Consider the following 16,541-nt stretch of genomic DNA (forward strand, 5'->3'; position numbering starts at 1 on the left):
AAAACACAACACTGAAGAAGCTGACCTAATGTCCTCCGGTAGATCATTCCAGAGCCTTGGGGCCCGAACTGAGAATGCTTTTTCCCCCTTTGTCATCAGTCGGGCCCCAGGGACAGCTAAAAAACCTTTATCTGAGGATCTCAGACTGCGAGCAGAAGTGTACACAGATAAAAGGTCAGTGATATGCAGGACTAAAACCGTTGAGTGCTTTAAAAGTGATTAATCTTAAAATCAATCCTAAAACGTACTGGAAGCCAGTGCAGGGAAGCTAAAACAGGCGTAATGTGCTCACGTTTCTTAGTTCTGGTTAAAAGCCTGGCAGCAGAATTCTGCACCGACTGGAGTCTGTCCAGGGATTTTTGATTAAGACAGGTAAAAAGACTGTTACAAAAGTCCAGTCGTGCTGAAATAAAAGCATGTAAAATCGTTTCTGTGTCTTTAAAAGATAAAAAGGATCGAATCTTTTTCGTCATCTATTTCTAAGATGATAAAAGCAAGACTGAACAAGTTTGGTCGTGTGCTGTTCAAAGTTTAAGTCACTATCAAACCAAACTCCAAGGTTTTTTGCGGAGGGTTTGATGCCATCTATTAATGGCCCAGCAGCTGACAGGATTTGTTTAGACATCTGCTGGGACCCAAAGACCAGAACCTCTGTTTTGTTGTCATTGAGTTGGAGAAAAATTTTTGACAACCAGTTTTTAACAGCAGTAATACAGTCTAAAAAAGCACTCAACTTCCCAGGGTCAGTGGCATTTACGGGCAGGTACAGCTGAGTGTCGTCAGCATAAAAGTGAAAAGACACATCATATTTTTGTATTATGTGCCCCAGGGGAAGCATGTATAATGAAAATAGGATTGGTCCTAAAACAGACCCCTGAGGCACGCCGTACTTCAGAGAGGAGGAGGAGGACTTGAAGTTATTTGCTGTGACACAGAACGTACGATTTAAAAAGTATGAATAAAACCACTTCAAAGCTGTACCTGAAACACCCACCCAGTGCCTCAAACGATTTAAAAGAATCATATGGTCAATTGTGTCGAACGCCGCACTGAGATCCAGAAGTACCAAGACTGAGCACAACCCACTGTCGGCTGCCAAGTAAGAGGTCGTTGGTCACTTTTAGTAGAGCCGTTTCTGTGCTGTGGTACTTCCGGAATCCAGACTGAAATTTATCAAAGATAAAATTTTCCTCTAGGGCTGCTAAAAGCTGTAAAGACACATTTTTTTCTAAAATTTTTGACATAAAAGGCAGTTTGGAGATTGGCCTGTAGTTGTGATGCAAGGAAGGGTCTAGCCTTGGTTTTTTCAAGAGGGGGTTATGCATGCAGTTTTAAAATAGTCCGGGGCACAACCAGTAGTCAGCGAGCTGTTAAAAATAGAGAGCAAGCTGGGCCCAACAGAATCAAATACTTGAGTTAAAAACCTAGATGGAATCACATCAGAAGGGCAGGTTGACACTCTAGTGTGTGAAACAACATCTAAAAGTTCAGGTAGAGTTATTGGGTAAAACTGGTTTAAAATGTCCTTTGGGGGATAAAAGGCATCACTAAAAGTATCAGTAAAAGCATCAGTAAAAGAGGCACTGGGTGTAACCGAGGCTCTGATAGACTCCACCTTATCGTTAAAATAAGATAAAAAACGATTACAGTCGGCATCTGATTCAATGGGGACAGAGGGGGGCGGAGTATTGACCAGGGAATCAACAGTCTTAAATAAAATCCTGGGGTTATTTTGATTAATGAGAATCAGATTCGAGAAATATTGTCTTCTTGCCTCTTTTATCATACAGTTAAAAGTGGATAAAAGGCTCTTCATAATATTAAAATGAATCTGGAGACCTGATTTTTTCCACAAATGCTCTGCTTTTCTACAATCTCTTTTAAAACTGTGGATACTTTCATTTAACCAAGGTTGCCTCTTATGTGAGGACTTGGTTATAAGCTTCTGGGGGGCAATAGCATTGAGGGTAGAAAGGCAAACAGAGTTAAAATGAGCAGCCAAGTTGTTGGTGTCGGCAGGTACCAACTTTCTTCGTCCAAAAAGACACACCAAAAAACATCCAAATACCTCCATACTGCTCGTCTGTAATGTCCCTCTTGTATTGAAGCCCCGACATGAGAAATTGTTCCGCCGGTCACGGACACAGGAAGAACAGTGAACCGAGACACTGGGAGCTTCCGCTACAAACAAGCTTAGTAGATAGACTTATTTAATTTTTTTCAGAACAATTTCTCATGTTGGGGCTTCAATACAAGACTTCGGTTTCCCGGACAGCCCGCTCTTTGCTTAGTTGTTTAAGTTCATTAAGTGTGGGTCAAAAAGAAAAACAAGTGGTGGTGTGGTGGATGTCGCTTCAGTCTCCTTGGTGTGTCGTTGAGTCACCTTTTCCCTGTGGCTTCTTCCCCGTGGACCTCCACCTTCTTCCTCCCCCAAAATCCCGACTTCCTCCTCGGGAGCAGCTGCCACCAATTTTGAGAATCCCCCAACACCACGCCCCCTTCTCACGTGTATGTCAGTGAGTCCCTAGCAACCACTCTACCGTACACCCCACCAGACTGACTCATAACAGTGTCTCACCTGTGTCTGATTGCACCACCTGGTTCTTGTTTCCTCGTGTACTGTATATAAACTCTGCGTTTCCCTTTGTCTCTTGTCGGTTCATTTGTCATTGTCGTCGTTCCATGTGTTGTTCATGGTAAATTAAGACCTTTTTTGTCACCGACCTGCTCCTGAGAGTCTGCATTTGGGTCCGAACTTCCTGCAAAACCTGACAAAGAATTTCAGTTGGTTGTCGAGGATAGTTCCCAGATATTTGTACTACAGTAGTTCCACGGGCTCACCGTGGATGGAGGTGATGACTAATGCAGACAGTTCCTTCTGCTTGTTGGAAAAAGTTACCACCATCTCTTTGGTTTTGCTAATGTTCAGTTCCAGGCTTGAGCTGTCACACCACTCTACAAACTCCTGCAGAGCAGGTCCATGATGTTGGGAGGGGCCTGACAGCAGAGACAGGAGGGCTGTGTCATCAGCATATTTTACCAGGGGGCAGTTGGGCTGTGTGGATCTGCAGTCGTCTGTGTACAGGATGTAGAGCAGAGGTACAGTAACAGCATACAGCCTTGGGGGTTTCCCCCAAGTTGAGGTGTAGCAGAGGTTGTTGACCCTAACCTTCTGTGTCCTGTTAGATAAAAAGTTAGTGAATGCTGAGGAGAAATCAGAGAAAGTCCAGCTGTGGTATTTGGGTATTCCAGGTGTTTGTGAATGGTGTCGATGATGAAGGCTTTTGCATCGCCAACACCTCTTCCTGAACGATATGCATACTGTAATGGGTCCAGCGCAATGTCAGTAACTCTGATGATGTGTTGTTTGATGGACACATACTGCCGTTTGGTAGAAAGAGACATTTGCAACATTTTACACAATAAAAAGGAGTATAAAGTGGCTGACAACCTCACTAAGGAACAACGTACAGAACTAAAAAACCTAGGAGCTATTGTCATTTTAAACCGTGATGCATATTACAGAAAATTGGACCAGAATCCCACGCTGGTTTTCCAAAACCACATTTCAGAAAAACTTGACACCCTGGGCCCTAGTTTTCTGGCGCAGCGCAGGTGGCGCAAGGTAGCGCAGCTGGTCTAATGCAAGTTTCGACCAGCGCAGCCTAGCGCAAAGTCAGTCTGACTGACCTGCAGTGCACACACGTCACCAAGACCTCACAGGCAGATCTCCACAGTTCCAGACACATTTCAATGCAATAAATATCCACAATAACCACTATTTAATGCAACTAATGGAATCAACAGTGAATTTGTATCTATATAGATTGTCCCGTCACATCTGACGTCAGATCAAAGCAGAGATCAAAGGCTGTCGGCGCGTAAAGGAAACTCCACCTGAATTAACACAGCAGGGACGAACTGGCACTGAAAAGCAGCTGTGGATGTCCCAAGCAGGACTGAGGGTGGATGACTGCATGTCGCTGCCGTGTTGAGATACCACTCTGCCCTTGTGATGATCGCTTTATTTATTTATTTACTTATTAATTCATCAGAGCGAGCGACCGCATCACGCAGACGTAATGAAAAACAAAACACAAATCATCATCTCTCTTAGTCCACCACAACAGCCTCTGTATCAGATAGTCAGTATATAGCCTACTACAGTACTCTCTATCACAGAAAAAAAAGAGACGGACAGAGAGAGAGAGAGAGGAGGACAGAGAGAGAGAGAGAGAGAGAGAGAGAGAGAGAGAGAGAGAGAGAGAGAGAGAGAGAGAGAGAGAGAGAGCGCGTCCTTTACGCTGATTTCATGGTGTTTGTTTATGTTGTGATTAGTGTAGGCTACACCTCTCATCTTGCTTGCACAGGGTTTGAATAAATGTGAGTTTCTTTATTAGTTTATTAGTTGTTGTTTCTTACATTGGGCAGCCGTTCTCAGTGTATCAGATCAATCCTGGTTAAGTATATTAGTAAACTCATTATTGGTCACTCTGAGCTCGGACCTCCGGACCGCACAGCTGTTTCCTCCGGGGAGAGGTTCGGCCTCTGGCGTCGCTGTTTCCTCCGTCCATGTCCAAGTATAAAATGACAAACTTGCAGCGCGCATCACCCGCCGCGCAGTTAAAGGTGAGGAGAGGAGCTCCTTTGATTGGTGAAGATCTGACTCAGCTGTGTCAAACCCACTCCACGCCTTTCTCTCCTCCTCCTGTCTCCCTCCCGCCCTCTCTCCTCCCTCTTTGCCGTTTGCGCCGGTGGGAGGGACGAGGGGAGGGTTTACGCTGGTCTAAGTCTGACTGCGCGGCCCACCAATCTTGCGAAATGGACCTTGGCCACACCCCGTTGACGTGGCGTAGCTGCGCTGAGGTTAGACTTCGCCCGGTCCACGAGACTAGGGCCCCCTATGTGCACAAGGCGACATTACCAAATCTGAACTGGAGTTTATGTCAGTTAAATTCCCCATTATGCCAGTTTTTTACATCTTACCAAAAACTCACAAACAGTTTGTTGATATACCTCCTGGCAGACCTATCATCTCGGCCATTGGCTCGCTTACTGAAAAATATCTGCCTTTGTGGACTCTCATCTACAACCTCTTGTCACTGCACTACCCTCATATACTAGGGACTCCATGGACTTTATTAAAACTATTAAAAACATTTATCACATTGAGGAATCCCATATATTAGTTACAATGGACATTGAATCTCTATATATGTTCCTTTTTAGGGTGGTCTACAGGCTACTGAATTTTATCTTAACAAGAGAAATGAACACCACCCGAGCACCATATGCATACTTTAACTTATTAAAGAAGTGCTTACCTCCAACTCCTTTCTCTTTGGTGATGAATTCTTCCTCCAGATCTCGGGTGTTGCAATGGGCTCCAGGATGTCTCCAAGTTTTGCATCATTATATGTCGGCTACTTTGAACAACATGCCATCTTCAATGAGGACAACCCTTACCTCCAACACATCTCCTTTTGGAAAAGGTATCTTGACGACATCTTTTTTCTGTGGACAGGCCCAGAGACCCTCCTTTTCGAGTTTCACGAACTGATTAACTCTAAGAACAGTCATTTAAAATTCACCATGTCTTCAGACTATAATGAAATGAACTTCCTTGACATCATGATAAAAAAAGAAAACAATTGTCTAAAGACTGACCTGTACCGAAAACCTACGGACAGAAATTCATTATTACATGGTGAATCCTACCACCCCACACCTTTGAAGAAGAATCTTCCTATCTCTCAGTATAATCGCATCAGAAGAATCTGCAGCTCAGACGAAGACTTCAGTATCCGCAGCAAAGAGCTAGAACAACGTTTTAAATCTAGGGGTTACAAAGACTCCTGGATCCAGACTGCTGCGGCTCGTTTTTCTAATGTGTCACAGGATGAATGCCTCCCTACCACGAAAGAAAAAGACAATACACCCAGGGTTATTTCTGCCATCAAGTACTCACCTGTTGCCAATAGTATTGAAAAGACTATTAAAAAACATTGGCACATTATTGACACTGACCCCATTTTAAAAGAGTGTCTCCCCAACCCACCCCGTGTGGTATACAAAAGACCTCCTAACTTACGAAATACACTGGTGAGAGCTGACCTCCCTCCCCTCTCAGCCCCCCCACATTTTCTTAATATTTCCCCAGGATATTATCCCTGTGGCTGTTGTCAACAATGCAACTTTTTTTTTTCTCAAAAAACCAGGCATTTTTACCATCCTCGATCTGGTAAAAAATTTGACATTAAAGGTGTTATCTCGTGTCACACTTCCAATGTTATCTATATGCTGAAATGCCCATGTGGCCTAGCATATATAGGAAAAACTACCCGACCTCTGAAGACACGAATATCTGAACATCGGAGCAACATTAGAAATCACGTTGCCACAAACCCAGTTGCTGTTCATTTTGCAGAGGCTAAACACAACATATCCACTTTAAGATATGTGGGGATTGAGACAATTAAAAAACCTCGCAGAGGGGGGGGGATATCAACATTCTGTTGCTTAAACAAGAACTGTATTGGATTCATACTCTGGACACTTTATCGCCTAGGGGGCTCAACGAAGATTTTGATATTAGACCCTGCCTGTAATGTTCCTGCCGTTACGGTTCTCCCTGATTGACTGTAGGTAAAAATATATATGTATCCTGTTCTTTCTATTTACTATGGTCATTGTCGTGGGATGTTCTTTTACTACCAGTATACGTGTAAATGTATTTGTAATATTGGTATATCTCACTTTTTTACTACTGGTATGTACAGTATATGTATGTGTATATTTTGTATATCTTCTGTATACCGGTATATCCACCTTTGGTGGTCATTTGTTTCTTGAATTTATAGACAGAGGCGCCTCTTTACTGTAGTTAGGTTGCTGTGTCCCTACTACATAATACAACGACTCTGCCTGTTTATTTATTCTCTACAGAATGTTTATTTATTCTCTACAGAATGATGATTGTTTGTACTCTATAGATCCATGATGCTTTTGTCTACAAAAAAATGTTTTTCTCCACCATGTACTTACCTCATGGAAAATGTATTTTTGCCTGTATTAATTTTTTCTTCTATATGGATATTTTGTGGAAGTCACACCCCCCTTCTTTTCAAAATGGTTGACTCCAACCTGGGCGGGGTCACTTTGTATTTAAGCAGTTTCCTGTCTGTACCAGCTACACAGCAGTTTGAAAAAGAGCATTGTTGCTCGAAACGTCACGCTATTAAATCCTCTGAAGGGAGCTCCTATGGTGTGCGGATTTTTTCTTTATTTCATTGTTTGATGATTGAGCCACAGGCCTGAAGTCGTTTAGAGCAGTGGTAGTGCTTTTCTTGGGTATGGGGATCACTGTGGAGTGTTTCCACAGTTGAGGGACTTTACAGCTGTCCAAAGAACTCTGGAATAGTGTTTTAAAGGGATAGTTCACCCAAAATTCAAATTCCACTCATTATCTACTCACCCTCATGTCGACTAAGGGCTGAGAGAAGTTTCAGAGTCCTCTGTGCCTTCTCTGAGTTACAGGGAGGCTCGGTGCAGCACTGCATGTCCATATGACGGTTGCGAATGGGCCTCACTTTTGCCTCACTTTTCAAATTAAATAAGTCTATACTGTATTTCAAGCTTGTTTGTAGCAGAAGCTCCCAGTGTCTCAGTTCACTGCTTTGCCTGTGTCTGTGCAAATCTGGCGCGATTTGCATTTATACCCAGTTCACGGCTCCGCAAATCGTGCGAGATTCTGGCAGAGCAACACTGGGAGCATATAGACTTATTTAATTTTTTTTGAACAATTTCTCATCTTGGGGCTTCAATACAAGAGGGACATCACATTACAGACGAGCACTATTGAGGTATTTGGATGTTTTTTTTGTGTGTTTTTTTGGACAAAGAAAAGTGAAGCCCATTCGCAACCGTAATATGGACATGCAGTGCTGCACCGAGACCCGCTGTAACTCAGAGAAGGCACGGAGGACTCTGAAACTTCTCCCAGCCCTACTTCTCCTTACCCTACAGTCACAGACCTGCCATCCCACCAATAAAAAAAAAGATTTGCCTATTCGAGAGAGAAAGACAGACACAGAGACAGAGAGAATCATCAGTCATGCCGTCGAAATAAGAAAAAAAAGCTTCACAAGAGAGTTCTGCTTGAAAATGTCTCCTCACTTTAAACCTGTTTTTCTCAGAATTGTCCTCCCAGAATGCTGAATTTGGAGAAAACATGCTGTATTCGACAGTGTTGTGCAAGTTACTGAAAAATAGTAACTAGTTACAGTTACTAGTTACTTCATTTAAAAAGTAACTCTGTTAGTAACTGTCATTTAGTAACCGAGTTACTGACACATCTTCTGTCTCGGATGCTGCGTTAGCTAACGTTACCTTAGCTCGCCGTCATGCCCTGACCTGAGGCAGCTGATGTGTGGTCAAAACCTGACACCTTGTGTTTCATTCAACCAAACTGTAGTAACGCACCACTTCACATTCTCAGTAATGGCAACGGCGTTGCAATGATGGGCAAAGTAATTAATTAGATTACTCGTTACTGAAAAAAATAACGCCGTTAGTAACGCCGTTATTCTAACGCCGTTATTACCAACACTGGTAGGCCTATTCAAATGAAGATAACTAAAAAGTGGAACATGCTACAAACTTTTTTTCCTGGTGAAAGTAGAGTCTCTCCTTTCATTTTAGTCATAGCACAACATATTCTGTGGCTGTTTGAAAAGTAGTGGCTGTACACTGAGCGAAAAAACTCTGTCAGAGAATGAGTTAAGCATTAGGCCTATGCCATTTCACTGATGCTGATATTATACAGTGTAATTTGGCTACTATACTGTAATTAAGCAATATCACACGAGAGGGAGTGCTGTTGTACTGTACAGTATATCAGCACGGGTGTGATTCGGTCGTAGGCACGAGTGCCACAGATAATCACAAGGTGCGTTTAAGGGTGCACTCACACTAGGCAATCGTACCGTGCCCAAGCACGTTTGCCCCCTAAAGTCCGGATTCTATTGCTGGTGTGAGTGCAAGCGTTCCGTGCCTGAGCACACTTCCCTGGCCCGGCACGGTTGGGAGAGGTGTGCTTGGGCACGGTACGCTTGGCCAGGAATGCGCACACGTAATGCGCTGCGGGCTCGTTCTCCACCAAGTGTCTACAGCCGCATGTAAACAACAGTCATTTAACGATTACGTCGCGCCGTAAACATCGCTAGTTAACGTCGCTTTGATTAAACTTCAAGATAACCATGACAACCGGTCAAAGCGCCGTTCTTTCTGCAGTCAGAGCGCATCCGCCGTGTTGGTACATCAACGTGATGACGTGTGTGTCGGAGGCAACCGTGCTTGAGCACGCTTGGGTTCGAGGTAGTGTGAGTGCGGGCCAGCGGGGGACGGGGGAGGGGGGGCATTCGGGCTTCAGCACGGCACAGATCAACTGGCCCTAGTGTGAGTGCGCCCTAAATGGAGACAAATATTCGGAATAAATGGCTGATCCGAATAAGAATGTGTCATGTAAACACGTCAATTGGAAGATTCTGAAAATTCTGTTCGGATCGAGAGGGGTGGTTTATGCCGATCATTATTCCGAACCACGTCCATGTAAACAAGTATTCCGATTGTTATGGGTTATTGGGGTTGGTAGTTCCTTTCCCACTAGCATGACGGCCGGTCACGGTCCTACTCTGTTTTTATTTATTCATTATTTTCTTGCTTTTACACACTCTAGTGCAGTGTTTTTCAACCACTGTGCCGCGCCGCGGACAATTACCAAATTTAACTTAATTGATCTAGCAATGCACATTAACCTAACCGACGCTCGTAAGCGATTACAACCGTTATGGATGAGATTCAACACTCCATCCAGTGTTATCAATATTTTTATAAAACACACGCGCACTGCTGCTTCTGTGCTGCGGCACATCCACGCCAGAACAGCAGAGCGCTCCTCGTCTGTGCAGCTGCAGGTGAGTGACGGGGGAGCCGGCTGGAGAGCGCCTCCTTTTTTATTTTAGGGCCACCGTCCTTATAGGGTGAAGCACGCGTTGCAGGTTGCACTCAAATTTAGTTCTGACTTTCTATCACAGGGAGTGCACAGCATAAGTGTAAGTCCTCTCATGTTTGCTGTGAAATATGGCTGAAGGCACGAGTGGAAGTGTGCACGTGTTGACAAGCTCCCATGAGTTGATTGACCTAGCTGAAAAAAAAGAGAGAGAAAGAAAGAAGAAGAAGAAGAATCTGAGTCAAATCAGAATCCTAGTTCATATCAGTTAACAGTTTGTGTCCAAACAAATATCATTTAGCTCCTAAAATAATTTGGCTTTGTTGAGCATCTGTGTCTGCAGTAGTGACTGTCTGGCAGAGTTGGCTAATAAAATAGGACTCTTTTGTATCAATGGGTGTAGTAGTGGCAGAAGCCTGCACAATGACCTGGCCTTAGCAATGACCATTACTGAGTCAGAACAAACTAACTACACTGTAAGAGACACTATTTGTATTATATTTACCGTATGGCTGCACTGTGTCATTTTGTAACATTTTTGGTTAGTGGTGTGCTGCAGGATTTTTTTAATGAACAAAATGTGCTCAAAAAAGGTTGAAAAACACTGCGTCCGACAAGAATCAAACCCGCTAAGTTTAAAAACACACTGGCAGCAGCGCACACATGATCTACTGAGACTTGTTATTCTGTCACCTGAGTTAACGAGGTGGAGGAGTGAGTTTGGAGCTGACGAGAGGAGAGAGAAAAGGAGAGCGAGTACCGACCCGATATCACCGTGTATCTCGCTTTCAGAGAAATTCCGGTTCTTTCCCCACTCTCTGTCCGTTGTCTTCACCGTCTTCTACTGACGTAACTCAAAAAATTTCCAGAGCGCACATGGCTACTTTATATGCACATGCTGTTTTGCATTGACCATATATGGCGTGTTCACACCCGCACTTTTCTTGGGTCCGGTGTGATTTATCAATGACAGGAACAGTAGTACACGTTGCTGAGTCTGCAGCAACAGCTCTTAAAGGGATAGTTCACCTAAAATTAATATCTCACTCATTTTCTACTCACCCTCATGTCGACTAAGGGTTGGGAGAAGTTTCAGACTCATCCGTGCCTTTTTGAAGTTACAGGGGGGGTCCACGCAGCACTGCATGTCCATATGATGGTTGTGAATGGTGCTCACTTTTCTTCATCCAAAAAGACACACCAAAAAACATCCAAATACCTCCATACTGCTCGTCTGTAATGTCCCTCTTGTATTGAAGCCCTGACATGAGATATTGTTCCGAAAAAAATTAAATAAGTCAATATTTTAAGCTTGTTTGTAGCGGAAGCTCCCAGTGTCTCAGTCTCAAATCCCGCGCGATTTGCACTGACACCGAGATTTGAGACTGACACCGGCAGAGCAGTGAACTGAGACACTGGGAGCTTCCGCTACAAACAAGCTTAAAATATAGACTTATTTAATTTTTTTCGGAACAATTTCTCATATCGGGACTTCAGTACAAGAGGGACATTACAGACGAGCACTATGGAGGTATTTGGATGTTTTTTGGTGTGTGTTTTTGGACGAAGAAAAGTGAGCCCCGTTCGCTACCGTCATATGGCAATGCAGTGCTGCACCGAGACCCCCTGTAACTCCGAGAAGGCACGGATGACTCTGAAACTTCTCCCAGCCCTTAGTCGAGCCCTTAGTAGAAAATGAGTGAAATTTGAATTTTGGGTGAACTATCCCTTTAAAATCTGGCGCAGGTCCATTTTGAGTACTAAATGGGATAAATTGAGCCACTTCCGCATTTATTGGTTTGTTTACAGTAGTACAGGAAGTCTACAACTCTTCTTCTGCTGTTGTTTTAAGGAAAAAGACAGCTCTGCGCATGTCAAAATGCTGTTATTCTGAATAAAGCTTGGTGCATGTATACGCACTTCATGATCGGATTATTTGATTTTGCGCCCATGTAAACAGTGGAATCGGATTTTCCGATTCCTCAAATTTTTTATTTCATTAAGAAATTGTGCGCATGTAAACATAAGCACACCCAATATTGACACTCTATAAAACCTAATACCTGAAATGTGTTTAAAATGGTTCAAATGGTTCAAAACTTGGGCAATCACCTGAAATGACAGCCTACACATGCTGATACATTATGAATATACACTTCAGATTTTCTTGTAGTTCCATAAAATCACACAGACACCTGTTTTGTCTTTGTTGATGCTTTATTGGCAGATTTTGCAACTAATCAAGAAAAGCCATAATGAGATTAAATGTCATTTGAAATTCTTTTTCACACAAGTCAAAGAAATGAAATATAAGAAAATAAAAGTGTAAAAGATGCCATTTAACTATAAGCAAGATATTGACCATAGAATGATACAGTTATCCTGTTGTCACCTAAGGCCTACATCACTTCAGCAGCTGACCTCCACCTGACTGACTGAACAAGTTTGGGTGTTTGTCCCCTGACTCTCCAGCAAGGACCCCGTTTCTGGTGTAGAAGACCTTGGACAGAGAGGGACTCATTGGGGAAGATATGTAGTCCTGACACTGTTGACCACCAAGACTTGGTGCACACTGCACTTTGTAGGAGAAGAAGAAGGTACCATGATTTAACATGCAGCTGTCTATCACTGTCCCACTACGCAGATCAAATGAACACTCACCAAGCAGATCACTATTCCAGTAAGTATCCTCATCATAAATACTGAATGTAAGTTTATTTTTCATGTTGATGCTGATACTTCCAAATTCAAATCTCTCTGGCCATCTAGGATTGTCGTTGTTACTTATGATCCTAGTGCGTTTTGTCTGATCACCATATTTGACCTCCACTGAACCATCTGTCTTACCCCACCTATCACCATAGAGACCCCGTGCATAAAGCTTAAATACCTCTAGAGTTGCCAAACCTTTGGCAGCAGGACAGCAGTTTGACTTCATATTCTGATTACTGATACAGACACAAGCACAAGGATCCCTTGTGCCAGATCGATGCCCAATCTTACAGGTTTCTGAACATTTCTTCAACACAGCATTTTTCATGATGTACTTCTCCACCTCTCTCTTGAGTCCGGCCTGTGCAGGATGACCGTTTGGTAGTATGGTGTGCAGGGGCTTCAAGTTGTATCGGACCACATCAGGGATGGTTTTCAGTGAGTTTAGCCAGTTGTTATACACAGAAGGATCTGATTGGCCTTGAAAGAGAATATCAGTTCCTTCAATGTTTCCACCAATGACCTCTGTGTTGCGCTCATTGTACGTGCTGCTGAAACTTTGGTTGTGGTTTAATTTCTTCTTTTTTTCCTGACAGTGCTTGTTCATGGCCTTTACTCTGGCTGATTTGGCTGAAATAGCTGAGGCCTCGACTGACAAACAATCTTTCACCTCTGTTGAGGACATTCCATTCATGGTCGCCTCACAAGTCTTGACAGCAGTGATTGCTTTTATTTCTCCTCCCAGAGACACTTTTAGGATGTAATGTGTACCATAAGTGTTGATTAGATCGCGATACGATGACTCATCTTTTTGTTTATAGGAGGGAAGGGAGTTGACAGCTGTTTGAAAATCATGACTCAGTGGAGGATTTGTTGTCACTCTGTAGCTGTGAAGAGGAGAATTCACATGTTATGGTTTATTTTATGGTTGTTTTTTTTTTTGTATATTTTCAGCATAATTATTGTCACTGTACTGTAAAACAAAGCACCAGAGTCAAATAAAGCAAGCGAGCAAAGTTCACTGTTAACTCATTGAGTGCCAACCACGTAATTTCTCGTTTTTCGTTCCCATGCGTTGAGTGCCAAAAACGAGATTTTTCGTTTTTTGCTTTTTTTTTTTATTATGAAAATAGACACTTTAATACACATCATATGTAAATTTGGGGACTCTACGACGAGGAGAACTGAAATAGATGACGATCAAAGTCACATGACAGCTCATGATCTGGAAGTTTTTATCATAACTCGTGTCACAGGATGACAGGTTAAGAGTGTGTGGGTGTGTCTGCCTGCGTACCTGCAGCACTGATTACCTGATGCTTTGCACATGTGTAATTGAGCAGCGCTGGGGGGAGGGCTGTGGGTGCTTCACTCTTTTTCATTCAGGAGCAGCAAGCAGTGAGGAGGCCAGCGTGGAGCAGCTCAGCTGACACGGACGAGGGACACGGGCAGGAACGCCAGGAAGGATCGAGTGCAACCTAACGGTCGTCACGGCTGGAGACGAGTGAGTCTACCTGAGAGCACTTAACGCGGCTGTGGAGCGCCAGGATCACCGCTGCACAGAGGGAGGACGCCATCGGCACGCCAGGCCGACCAAGAGGACGCACAGTGCGAGAGAGGGAAGCCGTGGGAGACAGTGGAAGGGTGGGGACGCGTTCCACCCTTCCTCCAGCTAAGTACCCTTTCTATCCCTCTCTTAGCCAAGGAATCCTATAACAGCAATTGCTTGAACTGGCTCAATAGTTTGGATGGGGATTATTTTGAGTTGTAGTGAAATTGATTTCTTTAACCTTTAATTACTTTATTTGTTTTGACCGCCCTGTGTTGGCTTTTGTTTATTTGGTTGAAGTATTAATAAACCCATCCCCGCCAAAACTGTTTGATGCCCCATAAGCCAAATCAGCTGAAGACTGATGGACTAAACATCCTGACGGTTACCTTGTGTTCTCCTTTCTCCTCCTAAAGTGACTGACTGGCCGCGGTATTGAGGCCTGCTGCCCGAGAGCTCAACATGTCCCTCACCCAGCAGCAAAACACATTGGACTCTTTTATCTGGACTCTTAAAAGTATCTTTTTATTGATTGTTGTAATAAAATACATGTTTTTAGAAGAAACTCCCCTCTGGTCTCTGTTGGTTGTGGTGGTCGCTCCCCTCAGAAAACATTGTGGTCTTGCACCCTGTCTCAGTCACTCCACTCGGTGACATTTTGGCGTTGTTGGCAGGATTTCTGTAGGGTTTGAGCGACTACACCTCACAACATGCCAGGGGAGGAACAGGCTGCAGGAGGGGCAGCTAATCAGCAAGCTACAATGATGCCCTTCATAAAGGGAATGCCATGGGTACAGAGGTTTGGTGGGCTGGGCTCAGAGGTCAAATTGGGAGAATGGCAGGCACAAATGGAGATGATGCTAAACTTTCAGTCAATTGATGATGCTCAAAAGGCAGACTTGATAATGGGGTTCTTAGATGGTGAAGCAAAAAGGGAAATTTTGACATTAGAGAAAACGTTGTGGTCTTGCACCCTGTCTCAGTCACTCCACTCGGCTTTTGCAAACGGAGTTATGCATGCCGATGCAGCGCAGATGCAGCGCAGATGCAGCGCAGCTGTTTAGTGGCGCCCCCCCCCCCGCCCCCGATGGTGGTTTTGTGAATAGAACAACAATTGTTGTATATATTTATCTTATACGAGCCCTTTGATCCAGAAATGCGAGTGTCAGAAGAGCGACAGACACAAACAGAGCACCTTTCATGAAAGACGCTCTATCTCCTTTTCTAGAAAAAAAGGAGGGATTTTGGTGAAACCCAGCCATGTTTAGCTTGACTTTTCTCAGGAACGGAGGCACGTAGAAACAAACGGTTTGTGGTCATTTGAAGCATAAAGTTAAACCTTTCAATTGAGCTACAGTATGTGTTGGTGGCAATAATATAGAATACACTATGGCTCTACATAAAAAGTCAAAAATGGTCTAAATTGCCGGTACACTTGACTAAAACTTTGGAAAGGAGCGTGGCACTCAATGAGTTAATATCAAGAAAATGAAAATTTGTTCACATACTCACTTATAGAATTTACAGAAGACTGACTGGCGAAAGAAGCTGTAGCGGTCTTTTTTTTGACTTTTGCATTCCAAAGGTTGCATCTCTGGAGTGGGAACCTCCTAAACCAACGGTCGCACTGGAGTGTACAGGGACGTTAAGGCCGATCTTCCAATCATTGGACACAGATGATGTTGAGTCGTGGACAAGAGTTTCGACAGAATCATATTCAGTTGTGGAGACCTTTAAACTGCACTTGGGGAGGGTTCTCCAGTCCGCCACAGAAACTGGTACCTTCTGTTTTTCCCCATTCATGTAGTTGTTCCTGTACAGCTTGCAAGTGCCATTTTTGAACTTCCATGTTTCAGTGTCGACGACGTAGGCACTTTTCCGCTCCATGGTAACGATGTCAAAGCCTTCTCCACCCAGATTGTAACCAGGGACAAAGCGTGCCTTTTCACACTCTTGAGGTGTCCCAATGAAGCTGACTCTTGATGGCAGACACAGAGGACTCCATGCCCAGCACAGGAGCATGAGTTGCCACAGCAGAGCCATCTGTAGCTGTATGGAAGATAAAATTACATGAATCGGAAAAAAGAACAACAGCTTAGTAATGCACACTTAGAATGAAGAATTTCAATATATATTGGACTGCACTATGGTAAAGGAAGAATTTAATGTGAAATATTATTCTTGTCAAATTATTAGTGTAGTGGATACTGAGGTCTTACCGTACCTTGGCTGTTGACAGTCCACTCTGTCCAGTAACTTACAATATCTGAG

The 16,541-nt window shown here is 43.6% G+C and overlaps 1 pseudogene across 1 annotated transcript; it reads right to left on the reverse strand.

Moving 5' to 3' along the window:
* Positions 1-127: 127 nt before the first annotated feature.
* Positions 128-16,313, reverse strand: LOC310992162 (perforin-1-like; annotated as a pseudogene). Its single transcript has 6 exons — positions 15,783-16,313; positions 12,418-13,608; positions 9,063-9,164; positions 2,842-3,179; positions 2,725-2,759; positions 128-145 (listed from the first exon to the last, which is right to left on the reverse strand). The product of its transcript is annotated as a perforin-1-like (transcript).
* Positions 16,314-16,541: the final 228 nt, after the last annotated feature.

The sequence above is a fragment of the Trachurus trachurus genome (assembly GCF_905171665.1).
Source record: "Trachurus trachurus genome assembly, chromosome: 1".
Taxonomy (NCBI): Eukaryota; Metazoa; Chordata; class Actinopteri; order Carangiformes; family Carangidae; genus Trachurus; species Trachurus trachurus.